The following is a 12,112-nucleotide window of genomic DNA, read 5'->3' on the forward strand; positions in this document are numbered from 1 at the left end:
GGACCCAAATACTAATAAACAAATGAATCAATGTATGAATAAACTATGTAACATCAGACACTGAATAACAGATCCAAACCCCTGAACATATTCCCCACACCTACCACTAAGCCTGCTCTCCTAAATTCTAACACTACCTCAGTAAACACATCTAATTTTCACATCTCAGGTGCTTCTGATTTGAGCTGATACTCTTTCTTCAGACTTTTCATCTTGAAAGAGAATATAATTATCAGAGAAACTGAGTTGGGGACTTGGGGTGATGGGGAAAAAATGATGGATTTTGTTTGGATCATGTCAAAATACAATAGACACCCAAGTGAAGACGTCCTCTTATCTGATAGTGAACAGAGGAAAGATAGAAATATAGATTTGGAGGATCTCAAAGATGGCAGAAAAAGTCACAAGGAATCATTGCAGTCTCTGACTAGAGACAAAGAAACAAATACTCACCTATGTCTGATTTCTGCATATAGCCCAAAGTCCCAACTAATCTACTGGCAGTGGCTTTGATAAATTGCCTATGCTGTTCTCTATAGATTATCTGTTTATAGATAACTGTTGGCTGTCCAACTCACTGGTCACTCTTCTTGAAACTAATAGAATTTTAAATCCCATGACCTGGCCTTCTTGCCACACCAAAAGATTGCATTTGAGTATGTTTTTATTTTTGTAACATCTACCAACATTCACCCTAACCCCTAGAAATCATATTATCTTCACTATATGTAAAAGAAAAAAACGCATTGACACAGTTGTTAGTACCTGAAATCACACAGAAAAGCAGCTTACTAAATTCAATTGCACTTTCTTTGACTCTCTCATGTTTCTTTTGACCTAGCTTCTTGAATAACAGTGCTGTATCTGTTTCACTTCTCTCTTTCTATACAATAAATCCCTTGCGGGCAGGAAATACTCCTTGTATTGTCTTGTATTGTTAGAGTGACTGCTTTACTTGCAGGATGGATGAATGGATTAATTTTTTGTAAAAGATTAGATAGTCACTGGCTTTTATCTCTCAAGCTCTAGAAGAACTACAGATAATTCAATTTTACTAGAGGCAGTAAAGTGTTATTTTAAGAAAAACTGATCTTTGGAGCAGAAGGTTTGGAAATTATATTAGTCTCTTACTAGTTATGTGACTTTGGCCATGTCACCTAATCTCACTGAGCCAAAATTAACTCATCTGTTTAAAAATGTTAATTATACCTGTACTTTCTACCTTGGAGGGCCATTGTGGGAATAAAATGAGGTAACACGTGGGAAATCATTTTCAAACCTGTGCTATAGCTCTTCTTTCTCCTTGTCTCCCTCCTCTCTTCTCCCCTCATCTTTTGTAAAGATGAAGTATTGCTATGTTGCCCAGGCTCGTCTTGAAGTCTTGAGCTCCAGAGATCTGTCCTTGGCCTATCAAAGTGTTGGGATTACAGGCATGAGCCACCATCCCTGGCACATTCATACAGGGTATTGCTATGTTGCCCAGGCTGGTCTTGAATTCCTGGGCTCAAGCAATCCTCCTGCCTCAGCCTCCCAGGTATCTGGGGCTTAAAGGTGCATGCCACTGCATTCAGTTCCCATTCATGATTTTAAAAACAATGTCTTATCAAGCCAGAAAGGGCAGTTCCAAGGGAAGGGAAGTTCCTCAAAATTATAAAGGTCATCTACAAGAAAATCTATAGCTAATATCATACTTAACAATGAAAGACTGGTTTCCACCTAAGGTAAGAAACAAGACAAGGATGTCAGTTCTCACCACTCCTACTCAACATTGTCCTGGAGGTCCTAGCCAATGCAATAAGGTAAGAAAAAGAAGTTAAAGGCATACGGTTTGGAAAGAAAGAGATAAAAATATCCCATTCACCAACAACATAATTGTCTATATAGAAAATTCCAAGAAACTTTTTTAAAAAATAAAAAATAAAAAGTTTCTATAATTAATAAGTGAACTTAGCAGGATTGCACTATACAAGCTCTACACAAGAAAATCATATTTCTTTTTCTGTAAGCCTCAGTTTTCTCATCTGCAAATTAGAGAAAATAATAAAATTTGCCCTAAAACTTAATTTTAAGAGATAAACAGTTAATGTATGCAAATAATTCAGCATAGTGCCTTGCATATTGTAAGTGCTTGATAAAAGCTGTCACATCACTATTATTAAATATAGGAAGGCAGATATGAAGGCCTGTGAAGTTGATGTAAAAGAGAACTATGGGTTTTGTGGACTAAAATTTCAATATGAGATCAGTAGATCTAGCTACCAAAAATAGCTAAGGCAATCTTAGGACTGCATTCTGAGATCTCCAGAATAAGGACATACTAAGCACACATATAAGACCCTCAACTTGAGTTCTGTGTTCAGTTTTGAATGCCATACCTTAACAGGTACATTGAGAAAACCAGTGGCCTCCTTAAGGAATATGAGCAGGAGGATAAAGGTTTAGGAAACTATGCCATGACGACAGCAAATAAGGCTGAATGGCAGTGGCTTATCTCCATTGGCTTGACAGTTGGCTTGACAGTTGGCTTGACAGTTACATGATAGTAGCCCACAAATATGCAAAGATCTGTCATATGGTATGAAGATAGACATTCTCCAGAAGACATTCTGTGACCAGAAGGTAGCAAGTATACACTTATTTAAATATAATACTATAAATAAAAATGAAAGATCCTCCCAAATTGGGCTGGTTACCTTGTGGGATGGGATGAACAGAAATATGATCCCCATATTTATAAATGAGGAAAATTAAGACTAAAATTAGGGAACTTGACCAAAAGCTCAAAGCTAGCCAATATACAACCATGATTTAGATCTTGGTCTTTTGCCTCTGTATCCAAGGATTCTTATGCTCTTCAGCAAGTCAAAGACAGGGGCTAGGACGGGAGTCCACAGTTTTTGGCTCAGCTATTTAGTCAAGTGGCCTGGGCCTCATGAGTGAGAAAGGTGGAAGCCAAAATGCAACGTTTTGAAGCAACTTTCTAACTATGTTGGAGTTAGTCCACAGTGCTGAGTTTAAATGCAGAAAGGTGCAGAATTTAACCATCCAGCTAGTTAGAGCTATCCACCACATGAATGTGGGATAGGGTGATGGGGTGTGAGCAGATGCTATTGATGTTTTTTGCCGAGTGTTTGAAAACCCACTATGAATATTGATGCCAAGAGCTTGTTGCTGGCTTTTAAAAACAAACAGAAGATGGAACAGCCATTTTTTTTCTCAATACAAGATACTGTTAGCCAAATACAGAATTTCAGTTTGGTTAAGAAACACAGGTCCATCACACATTTACTCCTATTGTGAAAATGTGGTTGTTGATGCTTTGGAGAGTGAACTCTCCTGAAAGTGTCATAGTAACCTCAGCATACAGAGGCCCAGGCAGCCAGGCCATATGTGTGACGATGCCTTGTCCTGACAGCTGAATCAGCCAATGAATGAATTTTTAAATAATTATTCAATCTCTTCCAACAGAAGCTCATTATCTGCTACCATTGTCACCCTCTATCTTGCCAATGAATTGAGTTTTCAGTTCAGTAAAAGCTTAGAATTTTCCTACTCATGCAGGCAGATTAAAGCTCTCAACTAACTCAGGTGTAACTTATTTAATTCACCATCCAACTAATTACTGCAGATGCAGATAAACTAGGCTAACGGGAAAGAATCCACCTCCTAAAACAAAACAAAGAGCAAGTAAGCATGTTTCTCAATACTCAGCAAAGGCTGTGTCAGATGGCAGACATTTTTTAAAAACAAACAAAAATATGCTCCAATGACTTTGAAAATCAATGAATTACAAAGGGAAAAAATATAGTATGGTCGTTGTGCATTTAGGATCTACTTGGTTCAACTCTGAATGTCATTTAACAACAGAAGTAGAATCAACTGTTTTAATCAAGTGAAATTTGAATTCTCACACAATTTCATTTTAAACCAAGTATTTTTTATTACCAATGAATAAACTATGTAGACTAGAATGAAGGACATTTTTTAATGTGCACTCTCTGCCCTTTAGAGAAGTTAACTTTGAAATGTAAACTTAATTGCATGTCTTTTACTCTAAATAACATTAATTGGATGTATTTTATTTTAGTAAAAATGTATGTTTTGAAGGGAGACAACAAAAAAAAATCAGACTTTGTTTTGACAGGTCATTTTCTCAAAATATATATTCAGGAAATAAGTTATTTGAGCATATGATCTGAAAACAATAGAGAACCAATTTTAAATGTCCTGTTAATTCATTTTTTCATTTACAAATGTTATAGACTGAATAAAAGTAAGTGGTGCTGGGAAAACTGGCTAGCCATATGTAGAAAGCTGAAACTGGATCCCTTCCTTACACCTCATACAAAAATTAATTCAAGATAGATTAAAGACTTAAATGTTAGACCTAAAACCATAAAAACCCTAGAAGAAAACCTAGGCAATACCATTCAGGACATAGGCATGGGCAAGGACTTCATGTCTAAAACACCAAAAGCAATGGCAACAAAAGCCAAAATTGACAAACGGGATCTAATTACACTAAAGAGATTCTGCACAGCAAAAGAAACTACCATCAGAGTGAACAGGCAACCTACAAAATGGGGGAAAATTTTTGCAATCTATCATCTGACAAAGGGCTAATATCCAGAATCTACAATGAACTCAAACAAATTTACAAGAAAAAAACAAACAACCCCATCAAAAAGTGGGCAAAGGATACGAACAGACACTTCTCAAAAGAAGACATTTATGCAGCCAAAAGACACATGAAAAAATGCCCATCATCACCAGCCATCAGAGAAATGCAAATCAAAACCACAATGACATACCATCTCATACCAGTTAGAATGGTGATCATTAAAAAGTCAGGAAACAACAGGTGCTGGAGAGGATGTGGTGGGACTGTTGGTGGGACTATAAACTAGTTCAACCCTTGTGGAAGTCAGCGTGGCGATTCCTCAGGGATCTAGAACTAGAAATACCATTTGACCCAGCCATCTCATTACTGGGTATATACCCAAAGGATTATAAAACATGCTGCTATAAAGACACATGCACACGTATGTTTATTGTGGCACTGTCCACAATAGCAAAGACTTGGAACCAACCCAAATGTCCAACAATGATAGACCGGATTAAGAAAATGTGGCACATATACACCATGGAATACTATGCAGCCATAAAAAATGATGAGTTCATGTCCTTTGTAGGGCATGGATGAAGCTGGAAACCATCATTCTCAGCAAACAATCGCAAGGACAAAAAACCAAACACCGCATGTTCTCACACATAGGTGGGAATTGAACAATGAGAACTCATGGACACACTGGGGCCTGTTGTGGGGTGGGGGGAGGGGGGAGGGATAGCATGAGGAGATATACCTAATGTTGAATGATGAGTTAATGGGTGCAGCACACCAACATGGCACATGTATACATATGTAACAAACCTGCACATTGTGCACATGTACCCTAAAACTTAAAATATAATAAAAAAAAGTTTTCTAACTTAGCAGAGAATGGTATTCTTGCCTATGAAAGAGAATCTCCATACAATATTATTCTATTTTACTAGTAACTACTACACAGTAACATTACATTCATGATACTCCTAGTAACCCATCACTGTGAAATGATTTTGGAAATATTTTATGGCCTCATTGTACAATAACTACACCCATTTTTGAGAAGTATAGCCAAGGATAACATCCATGGGCAATACAGAAAAGTTCAAGTACTCGCTCCATCATTTACTCTCTGTGTAACCTCAGTGAATCCCTAACTTTCTAAGCATCAGTTTCTTCATCTGAAAAGTAAGAGTATCACTGCCGTTTTCTAACATGTAGCACAACTGAGCAGAAACAAGCCTTGATTACCCAAAATTCCATTAAAATAAGCAGGATGTTGGAAGACTAGACATTAAAATCTCGACTCATTATCAGATTATAGAAGTTCATTCCTTCTGGATTTCTACATACCATATAACAAAACAAAAAGGGATGCTTGAAATTAGCATTTTGTGATAACCTCAAAATTCTAAACCAGATATCAGCCTCCAATTCTTGAACTCTCTCTCTTTCTCTCTCTCTCTCTTCCTCTCTCTGATTCTATCTGTGTTTTCTTGTGCAGGTAAAGTCAATAGCCTCCCCAGTTATGGGCCAGTGAAAGAGGTGTATTTTTAAACCCTCTTTGGTTTAAATTTGCTTCCAGCTTGGAGGAAGAAACCATCAACAACAATCCATTGCCCTGGAACATGGATGCCAGGACCCTTCCTGGAGAACCTAATTTAAAATTTCCTCAGCAACCATAACTCATGATATTTCCCTAAATGCGTTCTCCAAAGTTAAATCCCAAAAGGGAAGCTAAGAGAGAGGAAAAAAAAAAAAAAAACAGGCAAGAGGCTCAGTGATTAAATTGTTTGGAAAACTTTACATTTTTAAAACTTTTTTATGCCCCTCATGAAAATTCTTAGTTCTTCTTAGTTTAAATGAACAAATATTTGCAGAAAATAAATCTGTTTAAATTTGTTTAACCTAGTATTTCCCAAACATATTTGACTTTGTCCTCATGGTAGCTATTCAGAAATCCCAATTTAGAGGAAGGCAAAGCAAGATGGCAGACTAGAAACTTCAACTGATCATTCCTCCCACAAGAACGCCAAGTTAACAACTGGCTACACAGAAAAAACAACCTTCACAAAAAACAAAAATCAGGTAAGCACTGGCAGTACCTGGTTCTAACTTCATATCACTGAAAGAGAGAGCCACTAAAGAGATAGAAAAAACAGTCCTGAATCGCCAGTGCCATCCCTTCCCAACCCTGGCAGCAGAGGAGTAGTGGGGAGAGTTTCTCTGGGTGCTGGGGGAGAGAGAACACAGCAATTGTGAGGCATTGAACTCAGTTTTGTCCTGTTAGAGCAGAAAGAAAAACTGGACCAAACCCAGCTGACACCCACCCACAGACAAAGCATTTAAATTAACTCTAGCCAGAAGGAATTGCCATCCCAGCAGTCCGAACTTGAGTGCCTGCAAACCTTGCCACAGACGGCTGCAACACTCTGTGTCTCCAAGCAAATTTGAAAGGCTGTCTAGGCCATAAAGACTGAAACTCTTAGGTTAGCCCTAGTGCTGAACTAGGCCCAGAGGAAGTGGACTGAGGGGGTACATGACATACGGAGACACCAGCTGGGGCAGCCAATGGAGTGCCGGTATCACCCCTCCTCTAATCCCAGGCTGTACAGCTCAAGGCTCCAAAAGAGACCTCTTCCTTCCACTTGAGGAGAGGAGAGGAAAGAGTAGGGAGGACTTTGTCTTGCATCTAAGATACCAGCTCAGCCACAGCAGGACAGGGCACCAGTCAGAGTCTGAGGCCCCCATTCCAGGCCCTAGCTCCCAGACGACATTTCTAAACAAACTCTGGGCCAGAAGAGAACCCATGGCCTTGAAGGAAAGGACCCAATCCTGGCAGCATTCATCACCTGCTAACTGAAGAGTCCGTGGTCCCTGAACAACCAGCAACAATACCCAGGTACTACATTGAGGGCCTTGGGTGAGCCTCTGAGACTTGCTGGCTTCAGCACTACACCAACTGTGGTGGCTGTGGGGCAAAACTTCATCTGCTTGAGAAAAGCAGAGGGAAAAGTAAATGGGATTTTGTCTTGCACCTTAGGTAACAGCACAGCCACAGTGGGGTAGAACACAAGTGGGCTCTTGGGGTCCCCAATTCCAGGACATGGCTATTGGATGACATTCCTTGACCTCCCATGGGCCAGAGGGGAGTCTACTGCCCTAAAGGGTGAGTAATGAGCCAGACAGCATTCATGACAAGCTGACTTAAGAGACCTTGGGCCTTAAGGGAACATCAGCAGTAGTCTGGCATTACTCCTCATGGCTTGGGGTGGCAGTAGCTACAGGGTGAGGCTCCTTTGCCTATGGAAAGGGGAGGGAAGAGTGGGAAAGAATGCATCTTGTAGTTTTAGTGCCAGCTCAGCCGCAATACAATAGAATACCAGATAAACTTTTAAGGAATTTAGCTCTTGTCCCCGACTCCCAGAAGGCAGTTCTGGACCCACCCAGGGACTGGGGGTCCTTGCCACCATGAAAGGAAGGACACAGGCCTGGTTGACTTTGCCACCTGCTGACTGTAGAGCCCCAGAGCCATAAGTGAATATAGGCAGTTGTCATGGAGTGGCTACAGCAGGCCTTGGGTGAGACCTAGTCCTGTGCTGGCTTCAGGTCTGACCCAGTGCAGTCATAGTAGTGGTGGCCACAGGGGTGCTTGTGTCACTTTACCTCCACCTTTAGCTAGCTCAGAACAGAAAGAGAGACCTTGTATGTTTGGGAGAAAGCAAGGAAAGAGAACAAAAGTCTCTGCCTGGTAATGCAGATCTCCCAGATCTTGTCCACGACTAACAAGACAGTACCTCTACAAGTCTGCAAAAACCACAGTGTTACTGGGCTTGGGGCGCCCCCTAAAGCACAGCTTAGACCACAACACACAAGTCATTTCAAATATCTGGAAAGCCTTCACAAGAAAGACAGCTATAAATAAGCCCAGACAGTAAAGACTACAATAAATAAAGAACATCTACTAGCATCAACACCATTTAGGAAAACATGACCTCATGAAATCACTAATTAAGTCACCAGGGAACAATCCTGGAGAAACAGGGATATTGTGAACTTCAGACAGAAAATTCAAATAGCTGTCATAAGGAAACTCAGTGAAATTCAAGGTAACACAGAGAAAGAATTCAGAATCATATTAGATACATTTAACAAAGAAATGGAAATAATAAAAAGAATCAAGTAGAAATTCGAGAACTGAAAAATGCAATTGGCATAGTAAAGAATGCATCAGAATCCTTTAATAGCAGAATTGATCAAGCAGAAGAAAGAATTAGTAAGCTTGAATACACGCTATTTTAAAATACACAATCGGAGAAGACAAAAAAAGAATAAAACACAATGAAGCATGCCTACAGGATCTAGAAAATAGACTCAAGAGGGCAAATCTAAGATTTATTGGCCTTAAAGAGGAGGTAGAGAATAAGATAGGGATAGAAAGTTTATTCAAAGGGATAATAACAGAGAACTTCTCAAACCAAGAGAAAGATATCAATATCCAAGTACAAGAAAGTTATAGAACACCAAGCAAATTTAATGCAAGGGAGACTACCTCAAGACACTTAATAACACTATTCCCAAAGTTCAAGAATAAAGAAAGGATCCTAAAAGCAGAAACAGAAAATAAATAAATAACATACAATGGAGCTCCAGTACATCTGGCAGCAGACTTTTCAGTGGAAAACTTACAGGCCAGGAGAGACAGGCATGACATATTTAAAGTGCTGCAGGAAAATAACTTTTACCGTAGAATAGTGTATCAGGTGAAAATATCCTTCAAACTTGAAGAATTAAAGACTTTCCCAGACAAACAAAAGCTGAGGGATTTCATCAATGCCAAGCCTGTCCTACAAGAAATGCCAAAGGGAGAACTTTAATCAGAAAGAAAATGATATCAATAAGCAATAAGTAATCACCTGAAAGTACAAAACTCACTGGTAATGGTAAATACAGAGAAAAATACAGAATATTATAACACTATAATTGTGGTGTGTAAACTACTCTTATCCTAAGTAGAAAGACTAAATGAAGAACCAATCAAAAATAATAACTACAACAACTTTTCCAGACATGGCCAGTACAAAAAATATATAAATAGAAACAATAAAAAGTTGAAAAGTGAGGGAGCAAAGTTAAAGCATACAGTTTTTATTAGTTTTCTTTTTGCTTGTTTATTTCTTTGTTTATGCAAATAGTGTTAAGTTGTTATCAGGTTAAAATATGGGTAATAAGATAGTATTTGCAAGCCTCATGATAACCTCAAACCAAAAAATATACAATGGATACACAAAAAATAAAAACCAGGAAGCTGAATCATATCGCCCAAGAAAAATCACCTTCACTAGGGGAAAACAGGAAGGAAAGAAGGAAGAAAGAGAAACCAGAAAACAAATAGGAGCTAAAAATAAAAACAATTGAATTCATGGACATGGAGAGCAGAAGGATGGTTACCAGAGGCTGGGAATGATAGTGGGGTTGGTGGGAGGCTGCAGCTAGGGAGGAGATGGGGATGGTTAGTGGGTATAAAAACATAGTTAGAATGAACAAGACCTACTATTTTATAGTACGATAGGGATAGGGTGACTACAGTCAATAATAACATAATTGTAAATTTTAAAATAACTTAAAGAGTGTAATTGGATTGTTTGTAACTCAAAGGGCAAATGCTTGAAGGGATACTCCATTCCCTGTAATGTGCTTATTTCACATTATATGTCTGTATCAAAACACTTTATGTACCCCATAAATGTATACACCCACTGTGTACCCACAAGAATGTTAAAAATAGAAAATAAAAACAAAATTTTGAAAAAGAAGTCTCACTTTAGTATTCCACCAAACACATTTAGGAAATTCTTGTCCAATTACTTGGTGCCCAGTATCACTGGAACCACCATCACACAGCCACTATATAGATCAAATGACGATTCCCAAGGGAAAGAGTTTTTCAAAGTTACAATGTGTTTTGGTGATGATTCAGGGAAATTTAACAAACAAAAGGAAGACAAGCAAGAAAGGAAGTCTACATCAAAATATGAAGACTCTTAGCCATTATATGCTAAGCCATTACAAGGGATAGGAACCTACCCAAAGAGACTTAAGCAAATAAGGACATGTAGTAGTAGTTCATGTATCTTAAAAATTCAAAGGTAGATTAAGCTTTGTAATGTAAATATTATTACCAGGCCTCTTATTTTCCTCTGTGTTAGCTTCATTCTCAGTCAAGATCCTTTTCTATGGCAGTCTCTGACCACTTCAAACTAACAGTCTACCAGTTCAGAAGCCCCAGAAGAAAGAGCCCAACTTCCCAAAGGTCTAGCAAAAGTCCCAGACCTGACTTGAATTGAACCAATTTGGATCACCCACCCATTCCTGAATCAATTTCTGTAGCCAGAATAGACAAAATAACGGATGGAGGATGGGCCTGGCAAGAAATGGTTCCCCAAAGGAATCTTAGGGTGATGTTACCCGAAGAAAGTGGAATAGATGCTGGGTAAACAAAACAACCTGGGTATCCAGAATATCCATCAAAGAAGGCCTACCTGTGTGTATCTCCTTGGTATATACAGACCGTAAGACAATACATTATCTACTAAGCTTTTCTGCCTCATGGCGCTGTCCTGCATCCAGGACTCCCTGTGCAGACTTCCACAAGAGGAGAAGCACAGGTTTACCTAGGATTAAAAGCCATATGAAAGATAGCTATGCCTCTTATTCCAGGCTAGGAGGCCAGAATTGGATGTGTTTATCAGGACACTCATGATGCTTAGTCATGATTTTTAAGTAGTCTGAGCCATGCTTCAGGCATGTTCTGTAGAGGTAAGTGATTTTATTGTCAAAAAAAGTAACCTGCTGACATACATTAATGACGTGTGTGTGTGTGTGTGTGTATTCTTCTGTACCCTTACAATGAATTCCAAACTTCTATCATCCCATGAACCAAAGAGAAAATGACAGATGTTATTTTTTGGATAATCTGCTGTTCTGCTGAATGCTTTAGAGATTCTGAAGTTTAATCTTAATGTAAAATATTCTCTTATCATAAGGTTCCAGTAGTAATGGGGAAGGGTAACTAAGTAATGCTACGTAGTAAAAGAACATGGACTTTGGAACTAAATATATCTTCATCTACTCATTCAACACATATTTATTGAGCAATTAAGAGGTGCCAGATATTATTCTGTGTGCTATAGATAGATACATCAGCAAACAAAATACAAAAATACCTGCCCTTGTGTAGATTACATACTGGTGGGACTTGCATTCAAATTTCAGGTAATCAACTTGATCATCAACTAACCATATAAACTTGAATTTTTTTCATCTGTAAAGTGGAAATGAAAATCCCTTGCTTTTAGATGAACAGTAGGAACTGCATGGGATGATGCAGAACATGTCTCTAGCATGTCATCTAGGACACGGGTCCCCAACCCTGGAACCTCAGACCAGTACCAGTCCTAGGCCTGTTAGGAACCTGGATGCACAGCACTAGGTGAGCCGCGGGCA

The 12,112-nt window shown here is 38.8% G+C and overlaps 1 long non-coding RNA gene across 1 annotated transcript in view; it reads left to right on the plus strand.

Annotated features, from left to right (window-relative positions):
* Positions 1-2,518: 2,518 nt before the first annotated feature.
* Positions 2,519-12,112, plus strand: part of LOC129033314 (uncharacterized) — a 32,623-nt gene continuing 23,029 nt past the window's right edge. The window contains exon 1 of the long non-coding RNA XR_008501571.2: positions 2,519-2,619. This is a non-coding gene — a long non-coding RNA (uncharacterized LOC129033314). The remainder of the gene's footprint in view (positions 2,620-12,112) is intronic.

Source organism: Pongo pygmaeus, chromosome 2 (assembly GCF_028885625.2).
Source record: "Pongo pygmaeus isolate AG05252 chromosome 2, NHGRI_mPonPyg2-v2.0_pri, whole genome shotgun sequence".
Classification (NCBI taxonomy): Eukaryota; Metazoa; Chordata; class Mammalia; order Primates; family Hominidae; genus Pongo; species Pongo pygmaeus.